This window comes from Dromiciops gliroides, chromosome 2 (assembly GCF_019393635.1).
Source record: "Dromiciops gliroides isolate mDroGli1 chromosome 2, mDroGli1.pri, whole genome shotgun sequence".
Lineage (NCBI taxonomy): Eukaryota > Metazoa > Chordata > Mammalia > Microbiotheria > Microbiotheriidae > Dromiciops > Dromiciops gliroides.
The window spans coordinates 437,237,350-437,262,458 of record NC_057862.1 but is presented as its reverse complement, the minus strand read 5'-3'; the positions used below and the strand labels follow the sequence as shown (position 1 = coordinate 437,262,458).

Below are 25,109 nucleotides of genomic sequence, written 5' to 3'. Positions count from 1 at the left end.
TTATCATGAATAGGAGGAAAAAATATTCTTGTAATCCTTAAAATGATATAAATATTATTTCTGCCACCAGGAAAAATAATTGTACCCAAATCTATATTATATATAGATTCCTCCCCCAACATACACACATGCACCCAGTTTTCCACTCCATCTGGTTTGTTGTTGTTCCTTAAGTTTGACTATTACATATATGAATTAAATAGCATTCATGTAACATGGGGGCATTGTTAAGAGAATAAGGCTGATTCAGCACGGACCCTCCCTTTGATTCTATCTTCAATGCAGAACAATGGAAATGCTGGGTAGCGCTGGGCCTGCTGACTGGCGATAAGGGTTTAATAGAATTTCTGAATGCCAAAGGTTTAGGATGTAAAATATCCCTGCACTCACAGCATGTCCAGAGGAGATAGAAAATGGCTTTTCAGGAGTGCTCTCAGCTGAATATGTCCTTTTATGCTAATGGATATGAGCTCACGAAAGAGCCAAAAAAATGGTAGACAGTCATTAAAATAGACATTGCAGGAGTTTCAGAATATTCTTATGTGGCTAATTAATATTTTATTGTAAACCCAGCCATTGCAGCTTTGCATTTATGTTTTTCCTACTCAGTCTGAGATCAGGTCTTGCCTACATTTCATGCATTATTTTGCAAAGAAGCCACATTTGTGAGTATTTGGATTGATATGAAAATGTGGGCTTAGAAATTGGAAGCAAAATTGATTCTTTCATTAATGCTTAGGTTGAAGCAGGTTGGGGTAATACATAATATAGTGGGACACACTGTGTGTAATGAATGAAAGGTGTTCATTTCAAATATATAACCTCAGAAGAGCATCAATACTGCAGTCTGTCTTCCTTCATGTTTATGATGTCTTGAATTCTTCAATGCCAATTGAGTCAGGGACATTTTATTTCCACATAATTTTACCAAGAAAGAAAATTTAAACATGAGTTTCAGCCTCCACTCTGAACTTTTCATTTGGCTCTTCCTTAGCTATGAAATTGTCTTGTAATTGATAGCATTTTTCCAGGTATTTGAAATTTAGTCCCTTGTTATTCCAGACATATTTCCTAAAATCCTGATTATGACAACAGAGAAATTTTATCTCTTCCATTATGGATAAAGAGTCCCACCTTTTAATGGGACAATTTGGATTGTAATCAATATCATGATTACTTTCATTGTCAACTCTCTTATAGTTAACACCTAGGCAACTTGAAGTGAAAAGAGTATTTGACCAATAGCTTATTCAGGAAACTGTGAGTAGCATATGGAGAGACACAAGTTTAGTGTCATCAAAAGAGTCCCTGGATTTGGAGTGTAAGGACCTGTCTTTAAGTCCTGGATCAGTCATTTTACCACCTGCATGACTTTGATCAAGCCACTTACCTCCTCTAAACCTTGATTGAGGTTTGAAAATTGGACTAGATGACCCCTGAGGGTCTTTTAACCTCTACATCCTATGAAAGTGAAGAAACACAAGCTTACATACAAGAAACATGATGTTAGGCTTTGATTATAGAGTGGATGAGAACTTTTATTGTACATTTTATAGATTTTTCCTTGCTTTTTTATTGGATAGACTATTTCAAGGGAATTAAAATAGAACAGGATAAAGTCAGATACCAAAAAAATTGGAGAGAGGCATAACTCTCTGGTTGGAAACAGTTTATTTAGGGACAGTATATTCTCTTCCTAGGAGAAAGCACCTTTGCTTCTCAGATGGAGTTTATAGTTACTTTAACAATGAACAAATTTATCAAAGTGAAAATGTAATGAGAGCAAACAGTCTCTTCCCTAGCCCTTTACTTTGAGGGTCTTTTTTGTACTTTTTTGCACTTAAAAAAAACCAGACCTTTTAAGTCACTGGCACTTGACTATGTAGATGAGCTAATATGCAATGCTACTAGCTTCATCTGGGCAATAAATTTTGCAGTCTGTTCTTTATGATGATAGGTCATATTCCTAACCACCAATAAATATTGTAAAGTACTTTCGCTGCAGCTACGCTAACCTAGGGCATCTGTCATTCCCGGGTTGCTGCTATTAGGAATTATTGGACTGTACCACTGGGAGAGAAGACAGAGGGGGTTGAGGATGGCAGTTGTAACACACTCTGCCCTTTTGTGTATTTTGCATGAAAGAACCTCTGATCATTTTGCATATTAATTATGAATCTGCATGGGTAAATGCAGTCGCCTTCTGTTGACTTGTTCTCAGAAGACAGGGGCTGAGCCTCTTATGAGGCCTCGATACTCCCCTCGCTCCCCAAGTCAGCAGATCCATCTTTTTGATGCTATACTGTAAATTTATTTCACCTCGGAGAGTAAACAGATATATTGCAACCCCAAGGGTTCATGGGTAGTGTATTTACAAAGGCCGCCTCCGCCAGCCCTGTGCCGTTCCCTTTAATGAGAGCGGTCATTAAGTAAATGAGACATCCCCTTTAGCAGGCTTAGGAGTTCACACACTGAGGGGGAGCAGATATTTAATTGAAACCAACAAACAATCTTGCTCGCATGTGACTGGTGTAAGCGAAGTGGCTGCCCTCCAACTCCTCCCCCCACCTCCATCCACCCAGCCCCCCATGTAAATTTCATGATTGCTTTCCGTGATGTCATTTTGAAAGGGGAAAGACAATAGCTGTGGGGAAAGGTAAGTCAATATTATGTTCTTTCGCTGACAAAGGCAGATATCTAAGGCTGGAGCTTTCACCTTAGACTGATCAGGAAAAGGGCTTCCGAGAACACAGTTAATTTGTCAGATGAAGGCTTTCTTTGCAGGAAGAGCAGGTCTAGGGGTTGAATCTTTTAATTGCATTGGAGAACTGAGGGATTTGTTTCTTCTTCCTGGGTCTGTGTGGGTTTTTTTCCTCCTCTTTCTCCCTTCCTCTTCCCCCCCCCCTCTGAGATTCTAGTAGATATGTTATGCATCTGACAGAAAATACATTTAACAGGGGGGGAAGCCTTGTATCCAGCCAAGAAACTTTCTGAATATTTCTGGAAGAACAGCAAATATTATGTCTGTAGCCACAGGATTTGGTGGCTCTCTATCTGGAGGAAACCCTACTCCTTTGAACAGAAGATCTCTCTGAAGCAAGGGAAAAACAAGATTCACAGTTTGTCTCCCTGGAATATCTCATATGGTAACTTCCAGTCCAAGGTACTGAACAGTGGTGATCGCAGTAAGCTTTTGATCTCTTGGTTGCCTATTTCTAAAATCCTAACAGAGGGCTTTAAGAAATCTATGGTGGGGGTGCTGGCGGTGCACAGAACACCTAACGGAACACTGCTCAGGTTTTCCTTTCAGGCAATCTATCATAAATGGGGTTATTTATAGGAATTGTTGTGAATAAATGGGAAAAGACAAGTAGTTTTTCTCTTTTAAAAACTAAAAACTAGGTTTTTCTCAAAGTTGAGTTTTGAGCTACATGACTTCCCCTAGTTTGCTGTTCTCTGGGATGAGAGACTTAGGGATGCTGCCTCCTTGGGTTAAATTTGCTTTCCTTTTCATGAACACAGAAAAGGACAAGAAAGTGCGTCTTTCTCCCCCCTGGGTCAGAGCTATTTGTCATTGCAAACCTGCCCATGTTGATGGCAGGAAGGATATTCTAGCGTTTTCTTTATCACATTTAGGATTTCACTATTCTGCATGGCACTACTACTAATTACCTTGGCTTGACCAAGAAAAGTAAAGTTGGGAATTCAATTTCTGGAGACAAAAATGCCTAGTAAGTTCAGTTGAAATGTTAGCTGAATTGTGGGTTCAGTTCCAGGGTAGTCTGCTTGACCACAGTATTATCATAATGATCATTTGTATCATTGTTACCACCTTCATCATCAACATGATTTTCCTTTTGGAAGAAAGATATGAATAATTTTGCCCTGATGTGTGTGTGTGTGTGTGTGTGTGTGTGTGTGTGTGTGTGTGTGTGTGTGTGAGAGAGAGAGAGAGAGAGAGAGAGAGAGAGAGAGAGAGAGAGAGAGAGAGAGAGAGAAACCTCAGTTACTCTCTGTCGTTGTGAGTGGTCTGAGTAAACAAAGGAGCCAATCGCAATGTACTGAAAACAAACCTTGGGAAATGCTTAGGCTGTCTGTGCTTAGCCAAGCTGAGTAAAGCGCTCAGCCAGGAGAGTCACTAGGAAATGCCCTTTTGACTTTTCCTTTTTGTAGAATGAAGCAAATCCTTTTTTGTTGTGACTACAACCTTCTTTTGGGTCTGTGGGCAGAAATGTTCTGGCTGCCTCTTACTTTCCTCTTGCCTCTGTCTTGTATAGGACAGCCGGCCATTTCTGAGGTGTTCAGATAGAACTTGTGGCAGCCCATAGTGCCAGAGGACACAGACACACAGACTGGGGCTATGCTCACTCTCCCATCTATTGTTGCCTGAACTCTGTCAGGATACCCTTTACTCTGAGCTGCCGGCAGAAGCCACTTCAGCCACGGGCTCCTCACAGTCCCCATTCCCTCCCTCATTGGCTCCTCAGCTGCCATTATCAGCTTCTTCCATATGGCCACTTTAATTAATGGCAAACAAAAGAGCAGGAATACAGGGATCTCAGCTTCAGACGATGATTTGTCTATTTCACTGTTATGGAAAGGAAGGCAGGCACGACGAAGTCTCCTTTGTCCAGTTATGTTGTGTTTATTGTTCCCTGGGCAGCAGGGATTGTGACTAAGAATACTTTGTTTGGAAAGAAAGAGAAGATGGCATTAAACAGATATTTCTTTCAACAACAATTCAACAAACATTTACTAAGTGTGAGGCCATGTGCTGGGCACACACATGTGAAAAATGATACAATTTCTGACCTCAAGGAGCTTACAGTCTACTGGAGTTTTACATATGTGTGTGTATACACATATACATACATATATACACATATATGTATATATGTAAAGAACTTCACTATTAAGATAGCATGTGATAAACACAATTGAGGAGTCTCTAGGAAAGTGCTATGAGAAATGTGAAAAGGGGTAAGATCAATTTCATCTCTGGGCTGGCTGGCTAGGTGTCTAGGAAGGCTTCATGGAAGAGGTGGCTTCTGTGGTAGAAGCATTTCAAATGGAGATGTGGGTTGGGAAGATTCTATTTCCAGTACTGCTGGGAGCATGAATAAAGACAAGTAAATGGGACAGGGCAGGACCAGAAGGAGGAGAGGGAGGAATAGTTTATGTTCAGTTGATAAAAGAGTAGAATGAGGTAAGGCTTCTCATTAGTCCAGTGCCTACTCTATGCCAGGCACTGTGCTAAATGCTTTACAACTAATATCTCATTCGATCCTCACAACAAACCTGGGAGGTAGGTGTTATTGTTATCCTCATTTTACAGATAAGGAAACTGAGGTAAAGAGAAGTTAAGTAACTTGGCCAGGGTCACACAGAAAGTTCCTGAGACCAGATTTGAACTCAGGTCTTTTTTACTCCAGACCCAACACTCTACCCAATGTGCTATCTAGCTGCTTTGTTCTGTTTCAGATCCCTTATAGTTAGTATTAAGTCCTGTGATTTTTGGGTGGTCACTTCAGTTCTCAGCTGACTGCTAGTGCCCTTATTTCTTTTGTGACTTGCATAGCCTTCCTTGGGGCTATCCTGAATTCTGAGGAGAGAACATTCAGACCCTGACCTGTTTAGAGCCCTGCTAATGGCAGTTTCTATAGCAGACACCTTTCTGGGATGAAGGGGCCAAGTGGGAACCACAAAAGTTTGAGAAGAATCACAAAGAGGTCTCTCCAAGTCTGGAAACCTCAAGAATTCTTGGTTCCCTTGCTGTGGTCAGATTCAAAAGGGTTCCTGTCTTGAAGTGAAAGAGCTTTTTTTTTTTTTTTAGTTAGATGTTACATCTGGGGGGACTCCATGGCTGGTGCTATGTGAGATTTCCCATGACTTAGGGGCAAGAGGATCTGCTTTCCTGGTGAACCTGGTCAGGGTGTCAGGGGCCAGGGTTCTAGAGACACCAGAATTGCTACATGTACAGAATTTCTAACCAACTAGTTACTGGAACCTCAGCTGTTTTTAGCTACCATCTGACCACCTCTGAATGACCTGCAGGAAATACCTTCAGGGGAGGAAGCTGGGCTAAAGGATTTGTCCAATCATCAAAAATATACTTGCATTAATGGGAGCGTAGAAGCATTTTCACCAGCTATTCTAAGGGGAATTTCCACTCCTATCTGGGCAGTAGACACCTGGTAACCTTCCTCACTTAGGCCTACCTCCTGGATTCTATTATAGACCTAGATGCAACACCAGTATCCCAAATACCCATTTCCTCTACAGCTAGATAGGTGGCCAAACTCTGTGAAATCAAGGTATTTTATCCAAGCACTGATCTTTGCCCTGCCCAGCTCCTTCTTAGTGCTAGTTACCTTCTTATTCTTCCCTGACCTGCCTCAGGACATGTTCTATTTTGTTAGATGAGACAAATGCAACCATAGTTAGGCATTAGCTAGTCCAATAAGGGTGACCAGGAAGGTAATGGAACGCAAAACTATGCCATAAAATAATTGATTTAATTAAAAAAAAACAACCTAGGGTGGGGGAGGTATTTAGAAGTGAAAATGTGATAGTTACCTTCAAATATTTAAAGGGTAGTCATGTGTAAGAGTAGAAAGACTTATTCTGGTTAGCCCGAGGATGCAACTAGGAGTAAAGGGGAGGGAGTCGCTGAAAGGCAGCTTGAGCTGCCAATGATTGGGGGTGGGGGGAGAGACCTTCCTAATAATTAGAACCAACACAAAGTAGATTGGGTTGCCTAGAGAGGTAGTGAGTTCCCGGTCTCTGGGACATTTTCAAGTTAACTACTTGCCTAGACATTGCAAAGGGGATTCCTGAGGTTCCTTCCAATGCTGCGATTTTTTTTTTTTGGTCACATGCTGCTGAAGTCAGGAGCTCCGATTCACCTTGGAGCCTCTGTGTGTTTGCAGGGAGTCACAATTTCTTGTCAAGTTGACATTGGTTCCGACAGCAAGAGCTTTTCAGTCACTCTCTCGTGCCTAGGGTCCCCATCCTCTTCTCTTCATTTCCCTTCCTTCCGCACTCCCCCATTTTACTTTATGTATTCATGGCTGGGCTTTATAGCTTCGCTTAATGAGTTTGTGAAATGCTGATTTACATGGCTAATCACCGAGGCTGGAGCAGGAGGGGTGGAGTGGGGGACAGGCAGGACCAGGTGACTTCTAGCTCGGAGCCGAAGGAAGTCATTATTCCAGAGAGTCAAACAGCTGGTCACTTAGGACCCAGCTCTTAGGGCAGGAATGCAGTTGGAGGGTTGGGGTTGGGGTGGGAGAACGGGACCGGGACTAACTCCACAGCTCAGCTTCGTGACGTGGACGGGAAAGCCCCCTTTGGAAGGCGCAGCACAGAACCGTCCCTGAGCCCCGAAAGGAGCAGTTAGAGGACGGAAGTTTCTGAACCGACCGCACTATTGGGGGGGGGGGGTGTCAGATAATTAGACCTAGGGCCACAAGCCCTAGGAAAGAGGAGCATGGGGAGCGCATAATGAATCCTGACAAGAACAAACTGCTCTCGGGCTACTTACCGTCGGCTCCTCAAGATTAGCTTCCCAATTTGGGGGCGGCGCAGAGATTAGAGCGGCGCGAAGTGGAGGGAGAGGAGGGGACACTGGGACACTAATCCCTGGGACTTGGGTCTGTGGGTGGGACCTGAGGTCCCGCGGAGGTTCTTTGTATGGGGATGGGGAGCGGCGTGCCCTCATCTCTCCTTCCAGCAACCCCATTTCCGCTTCCCTCACCCCCAGGGGGAGCATGGCTCCACTTGCTCAAACCGGAGGGGAGGCTCTTGGTGGACTGCATTCTGGCCCCAGAAAAGGGGCAAGGCAGTCCCACAGTTATTCTTGCCGTCACCGGATCGGGATCTGCTGAGACCCTGTGGGACGGCCATTTTCTCCTGCTTCTTGAAATACTAACCCTCTGTCTGCCGGGTTGCTGTCCCCTGATCTGTCTCCAAGGATGATCCTGGGATTTTCTGAACCTGTTCTGGTTTTCTGTTCTCCCTTCCTTAGAATGGGTCTTAAGATGGGGCACGGGGAAGGGAGAAGGGGCCGCAGTGCAAAAGCTCAATTAAAGAGCTCTCCCGGTGTCGTTCAAAGAGTCTATATCGGAAGTGAAGGAAACTGGACTCGGATCTCGATTCTGCTATTGACCAGCGGTGTGATCCTGGACAAGTTACTTGGCCTCTCTGAACCTCAGTTTCCTCATTTGTAAAATGGGAGGATCTATCTCACAGGATCGTTGTGAGAAAAGTGGTTTGTGAACCTTTAAGCAGAATAGAGATGTGAGTTATTTGTTAACTAGGATTGTGTCATTTAAAAGTTTTTGGTTTGAGAGAATATATACTGCAACTTTCTTCGATGCTCCTTTCTCTTCTTTTCCAGGGTCCCTCCCTTTCCCCCTGCTTTTCCTTTCCCTTACCTCCATCGGGTGACCAGCGCCTCCTTGCTGCGAGTTGTTGCAGGGGTTGTTACCTGAGGGAGGACCTACACATCCCTCATGAATAAACCAGAAATGTGGTTCTTAAGATGTAAGTTTAAGGGAAATTATGTAACTTACATTTACAGGAAAACGGTGTGTGGGAAAAAGCATCATCAGGAGTTAACTCAGTCCTAAAAATGCCTTGTTTCCCAGAAAGACTGAAATCAGTCATTGCTGTGTGGCTTGATTCCATTCCTCTTGAATGTTCTCACCAGCATAGGGAAGTCAGCTGGCTTCAGAGATGGAGTGTGTGTAGACAGTAATGCTGCTTGAGAGGGCTCTGATTCTTGGGAGCACCAAGACCTGGTAGACTTAATGTGGGAGGCTGGCTTGAGGATCTCTGCTCAGGGGTCTGGCTATCAGCCCTGTTTCATCCATGTCTAAGCAGGTCTAGCTAATTTATCTTTCTTTCTAGAACCTCTAGAATGGCCAGGTTTCCTTGGAAGTGTAACGACTGGGCATTTTGTTTGAATAAAGCACAAAGCACTTAAGGCTTGCCATGATTTAGTCCATACCTACCTTTAGCAGTCATCTCCCATTGCTTCCCTACCAGTTTCCTACACTGTGAGGTCTTTGAGAGCAGTTCCTGAGATTTGCCTTTCATTCTATCACCCACCTTTAGAATGGTGTCTGGGACAGAGTCAGCACTTAAGAAATGCTTCTTTACTGAAAAGGTGAGTATGGACTAAATCATGGAAAGCCTTAAGTGCTTTGTCCCCCAACACACTGGAATTTTCTATTTCTTGGTTCATGATTTGGAAGAATGTAAGTTGCTTGAGGGAAGGAGCTGGTTTTAATTTTGTCTTATCTCCTCAGTGCCAAACACAATGCATTGGCATAGTAGAAATGCATGTTGAATTGTTATCAATAGTTGGGATGCTTTTCCCTCCCCATCCCTTCAGCCCCCATCCATGCAGATCGAAATCTTTCCTATCCTTCAAGGTTCAGATCCCACATCATCTCCTCCCTTAAACCTTTCTAGATTTCTACCACCCCCTAATGCCATATGCCTCTCTTTTTGTTGACTTTAGAGGTTTTTAGGTACTTCACTTATCCCTCCTCTTACTTTAAACACTGAGCTAGATGGTGTTATCCGGCTTGGGATCCTTCAGAGAATAACTGGTTGTTTAGGTTAATAGAATATGGGTCTACCACCACCAAAGAGCTCAATCTTTCCAGGATTACATGAATATTCTATTGAAACCAACATTCACTAGCCACCAATTAGGTGGAAAGCCCTGTACTGATCACTGGGGATGCAGAGACAAGAATGAAACAATCCCCTTTCCCTGGAGATGGAAAGAATGATGGCTTTAGATTCAGAGGACTTGGGTTCAATTCCTGTCTTTTATACTTAGCTACTTACTTTTGGGAGCATCAGCAAGCCAATTGATGTCATGTTTTCCTGGACTGGATGATCTCTGTGATTCCCTTCCAGGTCTAAATATAAGATCTAGCCAAGTTAGGTGAGGTCACCATCCTGCTGAAGAGGGGTAAGGGAGTGGGGAAGGGGAACAAGCATTTATTGAGCACCAACTATATGCCAGATACTGTGCTGTGCACTTTATAAATATTATATCATTTGGTTCTTACACCAATGCTAGCTTTGCTATTGTTATCCCCATTTTATAGTTGAGGGGACTGAGGCAAAGAGAGGTTAAGTGATTTGCCCAGGATTACACACCTAGTAAATGTCTGAGGCTAGATTTGAATTCAAGCTGTTCTGACTCCAGGCCTAGAGCAATGCATTGCCTAGCTGCATAGGACAGAAGTTAGTAGTATTATTTGACAAAGAAATCTTTACAGGATTGGAGCTGATTGGGGGAGTTGAAAGGGTAGCTTTGGAAAAGTATTGCTAAAGCTTCTCTAGCATCTGGGCACATATCCCTTCTTTAACAAAAAGTTGAATTTCCTAAACATCAATTTTTTAAATCTCACAATAAAAATGTTGGGGAAAGCATTTTCACCTAAATTAAAATGCCTTTGATCTTATGCTTCCATTGAACTCCTTGCTTCATAGAGAATAGATTAATAAACACTTTCAAGTGCAAAATCCAGTTTGAAAAGGTCTTTATTTTTTCTCTCCAGCAGCTTTAGAGATAACCCAGGTATCTACCTCACACTGCTGCCCCCCCCTTTCTCTCATTTTTTTGTGTGAAGGAGAGGTAAGTATAGGGCCTTCACTGGCTGTTTCATCTTCACCTTCCTTTTTCATGTCTAAGTTAGCACAGGAAGAAAATGCAATGTTATTTTAATCAGATGGGCCAAAAGAGCAAATCAGAGACAGAATTTTAATCTACCCCAAGCAAGGCTGCCTAGTGCATCTGTCACCATTGGGATTAGTGCAACTCTTTAAAGATGTTGAAGACTTTTTAAAACAAAGTATTAGACATTTGTGACCTGGTTTCTATCCTCACCAGCACAGATATCACCAGAGCCCTGGGATGACATCCATCAGAAACTTGGCTATGGCAGCTCAGGCTGTTAAACAGGAACTTATGTGTAGCTTTCACGTGCCTTTTTATCTATATGTAACATTCTTTTTTAAAAAATTAAAAATTCAATTTCATTTTGTTTGAAATTCCAAATTCTTTTCCTCCCACCTTTCCCTCCCCTGCCCATTGAGAAAGCAAGAAAAACAAAACCTGTTAGAAATATGTATAGTTAAACAAAACAAATTCCCTCATTAACCATGTTAGGAAAGAAGAGAAAAGAAATGAAATGCTTCAGCCTGGCATTGAGTCTATAACCTCTATCTGGAGATGAACAGCATTCTTTAGTATAAATCCTCTGGAATTACAGTTGCTTCCATTGTATTGATCAGAGTTTTTAATTCTTTCAAAGTTGGGTAACTTTCACACATCTTTTCCCTTCTACCCAAAAGTGTCAAGTGAGACATTTTTGAACATATTTACATTCAACAAAAATATATGTGTATATGGATGTGCATGTATACATGTATGTATGTGTCTGTATATATAGCATGAGAGAGAGAGAGAGAATAAAGAGTAGGTTGGGGCAGCTAGGCGGTACAGTGGATAGAGCACCAGGCCTGGAGTCATGAAGACCTGAGTCCAAATTCAGCCTCAGCTACTTTCTAACTGTGTGACATTGGGCAAAGCACTTAACCTTGTTTGCCTCTTTAAATGAGCTAGAAAAGGAAATGCCAAACCATTCCAGTATCATTGCCAAGAAAACCCCAAATGGGGTCACAAAGAGTAGGAAACAACTAAAATTACCAAACAACAACAAGAAAGAACAAAAACTAGTAGGTTTAGGGGCAGCTAGATGGCGCAGTGGTTAAAGCACTGGCCCAAGATTCAGGAGTACCTGAGTTCAAATCCGGCCTCAGACACTTGACACTTACTAGCTGTGTGACCATGGGCAAGTCACTTAACCCCCATTGTCTAAAAAAAAAAAACAAAAAAAAAACCTAGTAGGTTTGTAAAACCCATGTTCTATTAGGGATGATGTCAGAATTAAGGTTATTTTATAAACTGCTTAAATCCAAAATATTGTTTAAATTCCAAAGAATAAGCCACCACTTGAGGGTGAGAGTGGGTATAGCAACAGGAAGCATTTTTCAAAGTGCCTACTATGTGTCAGGCATGTGCTAAGTGCTAGAGCAGAAGGTTAAGTCCACAAATTCCATTAAGTTGGAAGAAGAGGAGATAGTGTGATATAATGGAAAGAGCACTGGTTATGGAGTTAGAATTCAAATTCCACTTCAGATGTTCTCTTTTTGTGTGACCTTGGGCAAGTCACTTAATCTCCATTAGCTTCCGTTTCCTTATCTGTAAAATAAAGAGCTCAGACGAAATGGCTTCAGAGATCCCTTCCAACTCTCTATTATTCTACAATCTCTCCATAGCACTAGGAATCACCTATATAGCTGCTGCTGCAGGAAGCTCAGTATTCTCTTTATGCTGGCTGGGTAAAATGTTAAGGAGGGCTTGTCCACTTTCAAGTCCTGGTGGGAAGGAGAGTCAGTAGGGAGGGGCAGACCATATGGTGCTAGCAGGCTGATGAATCCTGGCCTCAGAACCTTTCTTACCCAGTGCTGCAAAACTGGCATGCCCATACTTCATGCCTGGCTGCCCAACTTGGATTGTCTTAAACATTAGTAGGAGGGCTCCCAGCATAAGCAATCTGTGACCTTTTGTTCCTCCCTTATTTTGTTACCTAAGAAATGAATGGGAATTGATGTTCAGGTGTGAGGTGCAGCCAGAGGAACAGTACTGCTGCTTCAGCTTCTTTGGGACTCCAATTAAATTGAGCTGGGGGGGGGGGGGGTCGGGGCAGATGCACCATCTTCCTGTCTCTGCCCTCTTTCTCCTAATCATAGTCACCCATCAGGCAATTCAGTTACTCTCACCAAATGGAAGTCAAAGACTGGTTCTTAGCAAAGGTGGCCCTGGGAAAAAACTTGTTTTCTTTGAAACAAGGGAGAGAGAGAAAGAATGAGAGGGGGGCAGGCTCCTATCTTGTTTTCTTAGGTGCCTTCCTCTGTCTTAGAAGAGGTGGATCATCTTTAGCTGAAATTAATTTCAGACTCCTTTAGAGATTAGTCATCTTGCCTGGGGTTTATAGGGTTTCCAGATATGGTATTTAGGACCAAGACACTTGCTGGTTCAATTATTATTGACCATGGTAGGATCTCAAGTTAACATTTTGACTTTAAAGGACTCCCATACAGGCTTGCCACCCCTGTGATTTCCATGTGAAGTTTGCTGAGTTGTCTTGTCAAAACACTTATGTTTTAACACCTACAAGGTCTATTTAAGTCCTGGAAAGAAAACTGAGTTCCAGCAGCCACACTCTCTCCACCTGCCTTCAGTGGCCTAAAACAGATGGTACTGCCTATTTTCAGCACAAGTGATACCTCACCTGACCTAGGGCCTCTGCTTGTTAAATAAATAAAGGTTGTCCAATAGGCTGGGAATATTGATCCTACAGGAGTTTTCACAAGATTTTGGTAACCCAGATATGGAAATAAAAACCAAGAAAGCTCCTAGACCAAGCTGCTTAAATAAAAATAGAAAAAAAATTATTTATATGTCCTAAGGGCCTAGGCCAGGTGTTCTTAACCTTTTTTGTGTGTGTTATGCTCTGGAAATCTGGTGAATCCTATAGACCCCTTTTCAGAATAATGTTTTCAAATTCATAAAATACATAACATTGCAAAGAAAATCAATTGGCAATTGGTTATGAAAGTATTTTTAAAAGCAAATTCACAGACCCCAGATTAAGAACTCCAGAGGCTTGAATCTTTTTTTGTTATTCGGACAGGCCATGTCACCTTTTTGATAGCGATAGCAAATCTTTTGACATTTCCCAGCTTCAGTTTTTCATCTATTTTCCCAAACTTAACCAGATAGAGAGATAAATGTAAAATTCCCTAGCCTTGTTCTTTGTATATTTTTTCTCCCAATCAATTGGAAAGAGCTTTGTTTCTGTAGTTGAAAGACCTGTCGAGATTTAAATTCTACCTGTGACATTTACAGGGTGACCTTAAGTAAGGCATGTAACTACCCATGCCCCTCATTTTCATGTCTAAAGTGAGAGAATTGGACACTCTGAGGGCACTCCGAGGTTCTTCCAGCTCTCTCTCTATGGTCCAATGGTTACTTTCATTATAATCTTGTAACAAAAATCAAATTTCATATTTTGCTTTCCCAAACACAAGTCACACCAACCTTTCCAAAACATCCAGAATGTCCTTTAGCTCCATGTGTCATCAAATCCCCTGTCTAGACATCATAAAATTAAATCATCCCAGCCACCCTTATGACCACATTGAACATGCAAGTACAGATTTTGAAGGAAGTTTAAAAAAACTGTTCTTAATTCATTCGTGTCCTTGAGAGGAAATGCGGTCTGAATTGTGGTAAGAGAATTGAGATTCGCGATGTGCAATCTGCATCCAGCCTTCAGAGGTGACTTGCTCTTCTGGCGAGGTCTCTGAGGGCAAGATTTTGCAGGGGTCTCACTGGGCCTCCAGATTTGCGAGTGGTACAACTTTGGCTCCTATAATTAACTGCGTATGCAAGACAAAATTGCCTGCTCAATTACTAAGTTGCACCTGCTAATTGAGTGGTTAGTTGGTTAATCATCCAATTTGCACATGGAGTTTTGCAATTGCTCACACATTCTTCATTTACCAAAATAGCCTTTGGGTCAAAATGGGGACTATAAATTAGTGAGGGACCTATTGCAATTACACTCATTCTTTCTTTGGGCTTGAGTCTCCTCGTCTGGAAAATGGGAATAAAAGCACCCATCTGGTTTTCCCACATGAGGGGTTTGGAAAGTAGAATAGTATTATCTGTTAGAAACAAAGGCTTGCTCTAGTGAAAAGGGCCAAAGTCACAAGTGATGAATAGACCCAGTAATAAGTGAAAATATGTGCAAGATTGCTAAAGAAACCTATAATCTTGGTGCTTTTCTGGGAAGTGTATTTCTTTCTAACTGTGAAGGTCTGGTCTTTTTGTCATGTTAAATGCTGGATAGGTGGTAATGATTGAGGATTCCAAATCTAAAATGAGCTCAGAAATCATGAACTGGAGAGAGAAATGGCCCAGATGACTGGGTTGAGAAAAGTTTAGTTTTATTCAATTTGAAGATGAAGAATAATAGGGTTCTTGCCTTCAGAAAGCTTACACTCTCCTGGAAATAAATGACATACTGATAAATAGACCATGGGAGGCAAGGCAAGGTTGGGGCAGTGGAGAGAGCTAGAGAAAGTGTTCTAGAAAACTTCGAGGAGGGAGAGAGCATTCAGAGAAAGGGGATTCTTATGAGGTTTCTAAAAAAATAATTTAGTCTCTTTTCATACAAGGAAAAGAAATCAGAGTTGAACAGTCAGCCTAAGCATTTGATCAGTGTCAGTCTATGCCATTCAACTCAACAAATATTGAGTCAAGCCCGCAAGCATTTATTAAATATCTGCTATGTTCCCAGAACTGTGCTAACCACCGGGGAGATAAGGAAAGGCAGCACCAGTCCATGCCCTCAAAGAGTTTACAATCTAAGGGGGTGGGGGTGGGGGAGACAACATACAAATAACAATATACAAATAAAATGCATACAGGAGAAACTGGATAATCTCAGAGGGAAGGCACTAGGATTAAGAAGGACTAGGAAAAGTTGTTTTTAACAGAAGTTGGATGTTAGCTGGAACTTCGAGGAAACCTGGGAGGCTAGGAGATGGAGATGAGGAAGGAGTTCCAGATATGGGGCACAGCGAGTGCCCTGGGTCAGGAGAAAGAGCACCTTGTGCAAGGAAGAGCAAAGAGGCCGGTGACATCACTTCTTTGTGTGGTGGTCATGGGGCGTGGGTAGTGAATTGAGTAAATTGTAAGAAAATAGGAAAGGTAGGAAGGAACCAGATTACAAAGGCTTTAAACTGAAGGTTTGGTCTGTTGCCCTTTTATTTTTTTAAAAGACATTGTATCAATGCCTTTTGGGTTTTTTCCCTTTTGTTTTTGTATCAACCATTTCTGGAAATCACTACTTCCAGAATAAATTCTCCACTGTAGCAAAGAAAAACAAGAGAGCAAAAACACTTTAACTGCTTCTGACGATGAATTCAGCATTCTGTCTTGGTGGTTCCCTGCCCCTCTGCCCTAAGAAGAGAGGGATGTTTTGTTATCTGTTTCTGGGATTATTATTTCCTCTTCTTCCTTTTAAAAAGGAGACAAGTTTTATATTTCTTAACCTGAATTTTCTGATCATTGCTTCCATGCAACTTTTTATTGCTTGAGTAGATGAAGGTTCAAACTCACACTTGGAGGGTGGGGGAGACAGTGGGCAAGAGCTTGGTTTGCCTCTGTAATTTCATTCCAGTGTCGAACAGAGGTCAGCTACAGGGAGCTCAGAAAACAAGCTGAGCTGCATTTCAAAATGACAGGCTAAGTAGCTTGCTTTCCTCCTTGTCAAGGCAAGGCTTCTCTGTTCTCTCCTCTCTCTTCAGCAGTTCCATTCTCTGTTTATAGAAAATGGTTACATTAAAAATGGAACCCTGAGCTTGTTAGAAGATTACTCATTAGAAGATTTGGGTAAGGCTTTGGCATGTTAGGAAGTCAGAATAAATAATAGCATCAAAGGAAAAGGTACTTTGCATTTAAATTACATTAAATAAAACACACCATAAAGGTTTAGCATCAAACGACCCAGGTTCTAATCCTGCTTCAGCTATTTATACAAGTTGTGTGACCTTAGGCAAGTTGCTTAACTGCTCCAAGCCTCAGTTTACTCACCTGTAAAACAGAACGGATGAGTTAGGTGGTCTCAAAGGGTCCATTCAAATAGAAATCCTATTATTTTTTTCCTTTGTAGTATTGCTGAGCTACCTGGGTGTTTTAATTCCTTCCAATTCATAGTTGCCAAGTCCAGTGGCTAGAGGGAACCCATCATGCTGACTGTAGGAGACCCTCCTTTTATTGTCCTTCTAAACCAGGGGTCTTTAACCTTCTTTGTGTTATAGACATCTCTGACTGTCTGGTGAAGACTGGGGACCCCTTCTTAGAATAAATGAATAAAATAAAATGCATAGAATTACATAGGAAATTAATTATATTGAGATATAATTATCAGCATATATGTACACATACATATATACATACACATGTGTACGTATACATACATATGTATATATGTGTCTATATGTGAATATGCATATATATGTCTCTGTGTGTGTATAACCAATGACAGTGATCTGGTGTTTCCAAATAAGCCGCCATCACTTGTCTACTAGGCTACTAGTGAATATAGTCTGTATATTTAAAAGATAGCTGTGCCTCCTGGAAGCCTAGGTTCCTCAAGCATCCTGCCCACTTACCAGTGGGTGTTTGCCTTGCTATGCCACCTGAGTGCCACACTAGGTATGTTAAGTAGCTTTATTTTCAGTGTCAACTCTTTCTCTTTAAAGCCAGTTGGTAGACTGCTAAAGAGGACATACCCCCAAAGAAGGAAATTAACAAAGTCTCCTCATTTTGTTCTATTTTCTCACCTCTCCTTTATTTCTTAAAGTTATAAACTGAGCCCAGCAGCAAAGTTGTTAGCAGCCCTACTGAGTATGACTACAACCTGAAAAACAGACTTTTCAGTCAAGGCTACTTTTTAATGAAGATTCTTTATGCATCATCTCACATTTCTCTAAGTATTCATAGAGGCTTAATGGAGCCCCTAAAATCATCTTAGAGCCCAGGAGCCTGCTGATTGGTCATTCAGCATTCTGAAGGAGGTATGAAGATTCATCTCTGGCAAAGCAGGATAACAATACTTGGGGACAATTAAAGCCATTTACTTGGGGGGATCAGGGAGGGGGATAGTGGGGGTGATATGCTTGCTGCCCGTGCCACAAAGAGTCGACAATAAAAGTGACTGGGGATGGGGTGTAGAGAAATAGAGTGTTTTTGTCCAGACATTATCTATTTCTTTAAAGGATTAGTGTCGACTGGGGCTGAGGAAAAGCACCCCTGGTGGAGGGAGAAAGGTCTCACTTCCTAAAATGTCTCAGTGCTGAGATGCGTTTGGCTCCAGGGCTGTGGTATTAGTCTCCTTTCCTTTCAAAACAGGAGGAGAGTTGAGGTTTCACGGTATGTCATGAAGACAAGCTTATGAGCTTGGAACATCCTGGTAAGGCCTGGAGCTTGTGACAACTCTACTGACGACCAGTGTCTTCGTTCCTTTAGTCCTGTGGGCATGACCTCTTCAGACCACTGAAATGCAGAAAAGCATGGTGCTCTCCTTTCCCTCATAAAACGAGAATGACTTTTGTGACTAAAAGAGGCAGTTCTCTGTTCCTGGAGGGCCTGGGAGGAGGGCTGCCCTAGCAGGACCTCCTGGGAGTTCATTTTAGTAATTTTCTTTTCTTCTATTTGGGTAACAGAAGGCTGGGATAGGGAGTGAGAGAACAGCAGAGCTAGATAGCTGTTAGAACTAGGATCATGTGTCTAAAGGGCAGAAAAAGGAAGTGGCTACTTTTCATCCTCTATGCAGGGGTTCTTAATGTGTGTGTGTGTGTGTGTGTGTGTGTGTGTGTGATGGACCTCTGGTGGTTTGGTGAACCTATGGACCCTTCTCAGAACAATATTTTAAAATGCATAGGATTACAAAGGAAGTGAATTATATTGAAATACAGTTATCAAGATTTTTTTAAGGTCATGGATCCTAAGATTAAGAATCCCTGTTCCATGGGGAAGGGAAATGGGGTGAAAGCCACACTAAGGGATCCAGGAAGTTGAGGGGACACATTCCCTGAGAGAATATTTTCTTAGCATAATAGAATTGCACAGCTCACCAAAAAAGTCTGAAATCCGTAAGGAAGAAAAAGCAGCTAACTTTCAGAGGACCCAGGTAGCTGAGACACAGGAGATGTCCAGCACAAATGCCATCTGAAGTTGCTTTTAAATTTCTTATTTTTGTTTCCTTCTTGCTAGGACTCAGCTGGAGCTAGATCCCAACCCCTCTAATCATTTCCTTCTCTTTCTTGCATCTTTCCCTTCTACTATTCCTTTGGCTCCTTTCCCTCTGCCTGCAATCATGTCTAGCTCTCTTCTTCTCTAATAAGCTTTCCTCCTAACCTGCTATTCACTTAAGCTTCCATTCTCTTTATCTCTTCACTATTAAACTTTTAGAGCATTTCTCAACCCCTTGCTATGTGGCTTCTGTCCTATCACTTCAATTAAAAAATACTCTCTCTCTTAAGTCTCCAGTGACCTCTTTAACTGTTCGATCCAATTACCTTTTTCATTCCTCATATTGAATTCTCTGCAGCTTAAAAATGTGCTTTTATTATCAACTTAATAACCAACAAAAATAAATACTGAAACACATAAAACAAGAGGCAAAGTATTTTCCCCAAAGCCTTAGCCAGTTTAACTAGACTTCAAATCTAGAACTATCCTTGACTCTTCACATTTCTCTCTCTCTCTCTCTCTCTCTCTCTCTCTCTCTCTCTCTCTCTCTCTCTCTCTCTCTCTCCATGTCCAATCATTCACCAAGTTCTGTAGATCCTCTACCCACAACATTTCTCAAATCCATCCAGACTTTCTGCTCACACTGCTGCCATGACTTTTATTGCTGATTAATTGATGTTTCTGACCGCAGTTTCCCCCCATTTCTATTTATCCTTTCTACTGCTCAGAGTAATTTTCCTAATGCAAAGTCTGACCATGGTACTCCTTGGCTTAAAAACATTCATTTACTCCCTATTGCCAACAAGAAAGAGTATAGAATCTTGGCCTTCAAGATCACCCACTTTCTGATTCTAACTTAGGTTTCCAATCTTATTTCATTATACTCTTCATACTTTCTATATGACTTTGTTCACTCTCTCCCATGTCAGATGTAGGTTTCCCTTACCTCCATCTTCTGCCTATTAAAGTCTCTCCTTTTCTTGAAGGTTGAGCTCAGGTACTACTTCTCCATGAAAATTTCTGTCATCCCTTTCTCCAGGTAGAAGGCAATCAATCATTTAATCAGCAAACATTATTAAATGCCTACTCTGTGCCAGACTTTATATTAGGAATTAGGGACACAATGATTCCCTGCCCTGCCCCCTCAAAAAATGAAACAAATAATTTTTACTCTCAAGGAGCTTACATTCTAATGGGAGAGACAATTTGTACATATGTAAATATGTATGGAATAAATGCAAAGAAGTGATTTTTGAGTAAGTTGAATCCAGGGAACAGCTAGTTGGTTAATTTGCTGAGACCATGGATTTTGGGATAGGGAATAGTATATGTCTGGAAAGGTAGGAGGAAGCTGGGTTACAGAGGACTTTAAATGATAGACTGAAAATTTTATATTTTATCCTAAAGGCAACAGGGAGTCCTGAACACTGCTGAGTGGGAGAATGACATGGTCAAACCTGTGTGTTAGGAATATCAATTTGGCAACTCTGCAGAGGATGGTTTAGAGAAGTTTGGGCCTCATTGCGAGTTTTTCTACAAATTCATTTTGGTTTTCTTACTGCTGTGTATACAAAACAAATCATAGCTCAAACTCTTTAACAGCCACATGTGTATATTTTTGCTTAGGAAGTAGGACCTAGATATTCTCATCAGGATGAACTGTCTAGGAAAAGTGTTGACTTTCCTTTGAATCCTTGTGAATCGAATTCTCTTTTACATATGTACCTATCTACTTTGGGGAAATAGAATTGAAAAGATTTTTTTTCCAATTCACATACTTTGGCATCTAAGGGAAATGTGGTTCATTCTTACCCTCTCTTCTTTCCCTTTCTCCTCCATTTACCTTACAGCAAATGGGGCAAATCAGTTTTTTTTCCTTTTAATTCTACCCATTCTTTCAGCCCGAATCTGCTTTCTTGTGGTTGGTGATCCACTTGGGGAGCCATTATCTCTTCTCTAGGACTGTCTTGAGTCTGTTCTGAGCTTATCCCTCTCATCTTCAAACCTTCATGTACGCATCTCATACTGTCACTGTGCTGCTTATTTTTGCCATGTTTCCCCACCTGAAACTGTGCTGTATCAGGTGTCATTTCCACCCCCCCAAACCCCCAAGTTCTCTTTCCCCAACTCTGCCTTCTCTTTTTTTTGGAAATGAAGAGTTGAGAGAAATCTCAGGCTATTCAGCCCCTTTCTTACCCAAAATGTGAATCCTTTCTTCAGTATCCTCCATAAGTGGGCACAGAAATTGTTCTAGGACCTTAGCCTTATTTGTCAAGCATTCTGGTACAGCCCTGCCCCCCCCAAAGAACAAATGCTATTGACAACTTCCCCAACAACCTCCATTTGAAGACCTCTGCTGATGGGGAACCCACAGCTTGTCAAATGTTAGTATGTTGTAATGAGATTTCTCTTCAAGTACAAATTTGGACCAGATGATGTCTGAGGCCTTTGAGTTCTGAGGTTCTATAATTCTACTACAATTTTCCTTAAATTATATGGTAATTTTGGTGGGATGTGGCAATGAGGGTTAAGTGACTTGCCCAAGGTCACACAGCTAGTAAATGTCAAGTGTCTGAGGCCTGATTTGATCTCAGGACCTTCTGAATCCAGGGCCAGTCCTTTATCCACTGCGCCACCTAGCTGCCCCCTAATTTCTCCTTAAATTATGAAAAAAACCCTGCCTCTTTGCAACTTCCACCCAGATCCTAGTTCTGCCCTTTGGGGACAAGCAAAAAAGTCTCTTCCCCATGACAATAATTCAACTATTTGAAGACAGTTCCCATGTCCTTTTATCCGACTCTCCCATCTTGCTCCTCAGAAAAAGGATCTGTCTGCCCTGTTTGGTCTGGAGAGCTAAGTAGGATGGCAGAGGGGGTTTGTCTAGATTCAATTGGCTAGTATAGCTGGGGGTAAATGAGTGGAGTCCCTTTCAGAACCAAAAAGGCATATTACTATCCTACAGACATGCTAGCTCTCTTTTGAAACCTGATAAAACATACTTCTAATCCTAGCCTATGTGAGATGAATGAAATATATCTTTACATATTGGTCAACACAGTCTATATTTCTCAAATCTTGCCTGGTGTGTGATATGTTAAGACTTTAATACACTATGGCATATATTATACACACAGGTGGTGGAGCTCTGCAGAAATTATTGAGTCATAATTTTCTCCAATATGACATTGAAATACTAAGTCCAAGGCCCTTCCATTCTCCCAGGGTGATTTACCCCAGTAACCCCTGCCGTGGTCTTAGGTCTGGCGTACAGCATCTTCTGTGAAATCCATCCTTCCCCAGCAGGGTGAATTCTCCTGCTACCACTGATGGCACACACTGATTTTGAAGAGCCTTGTGATTTGGTACAGAAAGTAATTATCACTGTGGTGTGGTTTAGCAGTTGTTTCTGCAGTGCTGGTTAAAAGAAATAATAATAATAATATAAAAAAAAGACACAGTCAGAGTAACTGCTTGAAACATGCTATTTGCATTTTTAAGGAAATACTTCTTTGAGACAGCCTGGGTGAAAGGTCAGTATTTGCATATAAATGGAAAAGAAAGTGTCTGATGCTGGAAGTTACATCTATATTATTTTCTCAGCTGCTGTTTGAGAGATTAAGGGACATGCCTTGCATTTGGCTTTTATTGAATAGAGAAAGTACCAGTGATGCTGAATTAGAAGCAAAATAATGGGCAAAATGTGCAGAGCTTTAAAATTACCAACTCCCCTTCTCTCCCTCTCTCTCTCCCCTCCCCCTCTCCTCTTCCTTTCTCTTTCTCCCTCCCCCCTCTTTCTCTCTTCTCTTTCTGTCTCTTTCTTTCTCTCTCACCCCCTTCTTTCTCACTCTCCTCTCTCATTCTCCCCACCCCCAGGTCTCTCAGTCTCTGTTTATTTCTATCTCTATCTCTCTCTTATTTTCACCTAAACTCAGCCAAAACAGATTTCTTTTTTCTTCACTCAGCAAGTCTTCATCTTGCTTTCTTTGAGTTTCAACTGAAAAAATGATCCACCAGAAAGTAAAAGAGTCATTAATCTTCCTTTTTTCTCTGGCCTTGTTTGTCTTCCTTTCCAGGAGTCATTCTAGTTCTGGGAAGGAAAGCCTATTCCTCTAACCTTAGATTCACCAGACTAAGGAACAGAAATCCCCTGATGCTAAATGCATTCTCTATGGGGTGTAGAGCTTTTAAAGAAGAAAAATCACTATATTTGAGAAAATGACACATATAAATAATGCCACCATAAGTGGCATGTGTTTTGCTCTTGAGGAACATGTGAGGGATATGAATGGATATCAGGCATTAGAAAAGAGAAGCCATTTTTAACCTTTTACAGCCACTGATATTTTGGTCCTACTAGAGAGAAAATGACCCTCCTGAGTATGCTGATGTCTGTGTAAGCTAAGGAGGTACCCACCAGGAATAAAGCAGGCAACTCTAATGAGCTCAGATCAGCCTCAGTCTAATGGTGCAGCAAAACTCCTTTCATTTCCCTTCCTACCACAGACGTGAGCCTCATCTGCCTGCCCTATTGCTTTGTTTGGATGAGAACTGGTTTGTTCTTTGCCTGTCACTGAAAACACACCTTCCCAGAGTTTCTAGAAATATCCAGCACATCCAAAGGAGCAAAATTCTTACTGGTCACTAGAAAGCTGGTCCCTGGTATGACTGGGGGCTTAAAACACAGCAGTTGGCTTTTTAAAATTAAATTTTAGTTTCTTCTATTAAGAAAAAAATCTATTTTTCTCTCTACCTCCTCATTTAAAAAAAAGAAGACCCTTGTAAGAAATATGCATAATCAAGCACAATAAATTCCTTCTTTGGATATGTTAAAAAAATATGTTTCAATCTACACCCTGAGTCCATCAGCCCTCTACCAAGAAGTGGGAACCATGCATCATTATCGGTTCTCTGGAGTTATGGTTAGTCATCGCATTGATCTGAGATTTTCAGTCTTGACAGTATTGTTACTATTGTAGAGATTGTCTTCACGGTTCTGTTTTCTTCATCAGTCCCTACAAGTCTTGCAAGGTTTGTCTGAGGTCTTGTTTTGTCTCAGGTTGGCTTTTCTAGTTCATACCCTGGTTTCTTGTTATAAGTTCATAAGATTGTGGATGTAGAGCTGAAAGTTTCTTTAGCTGGCATCTACTCCAGCTCATTTTATAGGTGAGGACAAGATATCATGTGAGCTGACATGACTTGTTCAAGGTCACTAGGACTTCAACTCAGGAGAAAAATATAATTTGCAGTAGAAAGAATTCTGGATTTGGCATAAGATCTGGGTTCCACTTGAGGTTCTGGCACTTACTACCTGTGTAACCTTAGCACATCGCTTTACCTTTCTGCCTCATTTTTGCCATTTGGCTTTGGGGAGTTAGAGGACTAGGGTGAAAATATTAACTCTTAAAACTATGTGTGGGACCTTGGGTGAACCATAACTTCTCTGATCTTTGTTCTCCTCATCTATAAGGTAAAGATGTTGGTTTAGATGACCTCTGAAGTTCCTTTAATTCTCAGTCCCCCTTCTAAACTCTACAGTGCCATGACCCCATGACTTCTGATTCCAACAAGCACTAAGGGGCAAAGTCTGATTTCTTTCCATTGGTCTGAGTCAAAGACAGAACATGGTGATGATCCAGATTATGTTCTTTTAGGGATATTTTCTCATGGCATTATCATATTTCAAAGGGTTGCTTGGTTGAGGGGTGCTGTAAGCTTCTTATCGGGAAATGCAACACATTTTCTGGAAATCACAAGATTAGTATAGCTCCAGGACCCTTATATGGTTTAAATGTTTTGGAATTAACAAATTGTCTTCAAAAGTCCCTCAAAATGCACTACCTTAGGTTTTACAATTTAAAAATAAGCCACAGATAGATGGCGTATTTAGATGGTATACCTTTGCAGAGAACCAGAGAAGAAAGCTGACTTTTTCTAGCTTCCTCTAAGAGGAGGGGGCCCCAGGCTCACAGTTTTGCTTTGTGTATTAACTGTCGATTTAGAGAATTACTCCTAGGGCCAACAAGGCCACATAGTCATAGGACTAGCTCTGTCACTTAGTACCTCTGTGACCTTGGATAAGCTATTTTACCTCACTGGGCCTCAGTTTCCTCATCTGTAAAATGAAAGCACTGGACTAGATGATGGCTCTAGATCCCTAGATGCCTGTCAGCTTTAGATCTATGACTTTATATAT

General features: G+C 41.4%; 1 protein-coding gene across 1 annotated transcript in view; it reads left to right on the top strand.

Annotated features, from left to right (window-relative positions):
* Window positions 1-2,450: 2,450 nt before the first annotated feature.
* MYT1 (myelin transcription factor 1) overlaps window positions 2,451-25,109 on the top strand; it is a 185,792-nt gene continuing 163,133 nt past the window's right edge. Inside the window, 1 exon segment of the mRNA XM_043987748.1 lies at window positions 2,451-2,656. The gene's annotated coding sequence lies outside the window, so the exon portion shown is untranslated.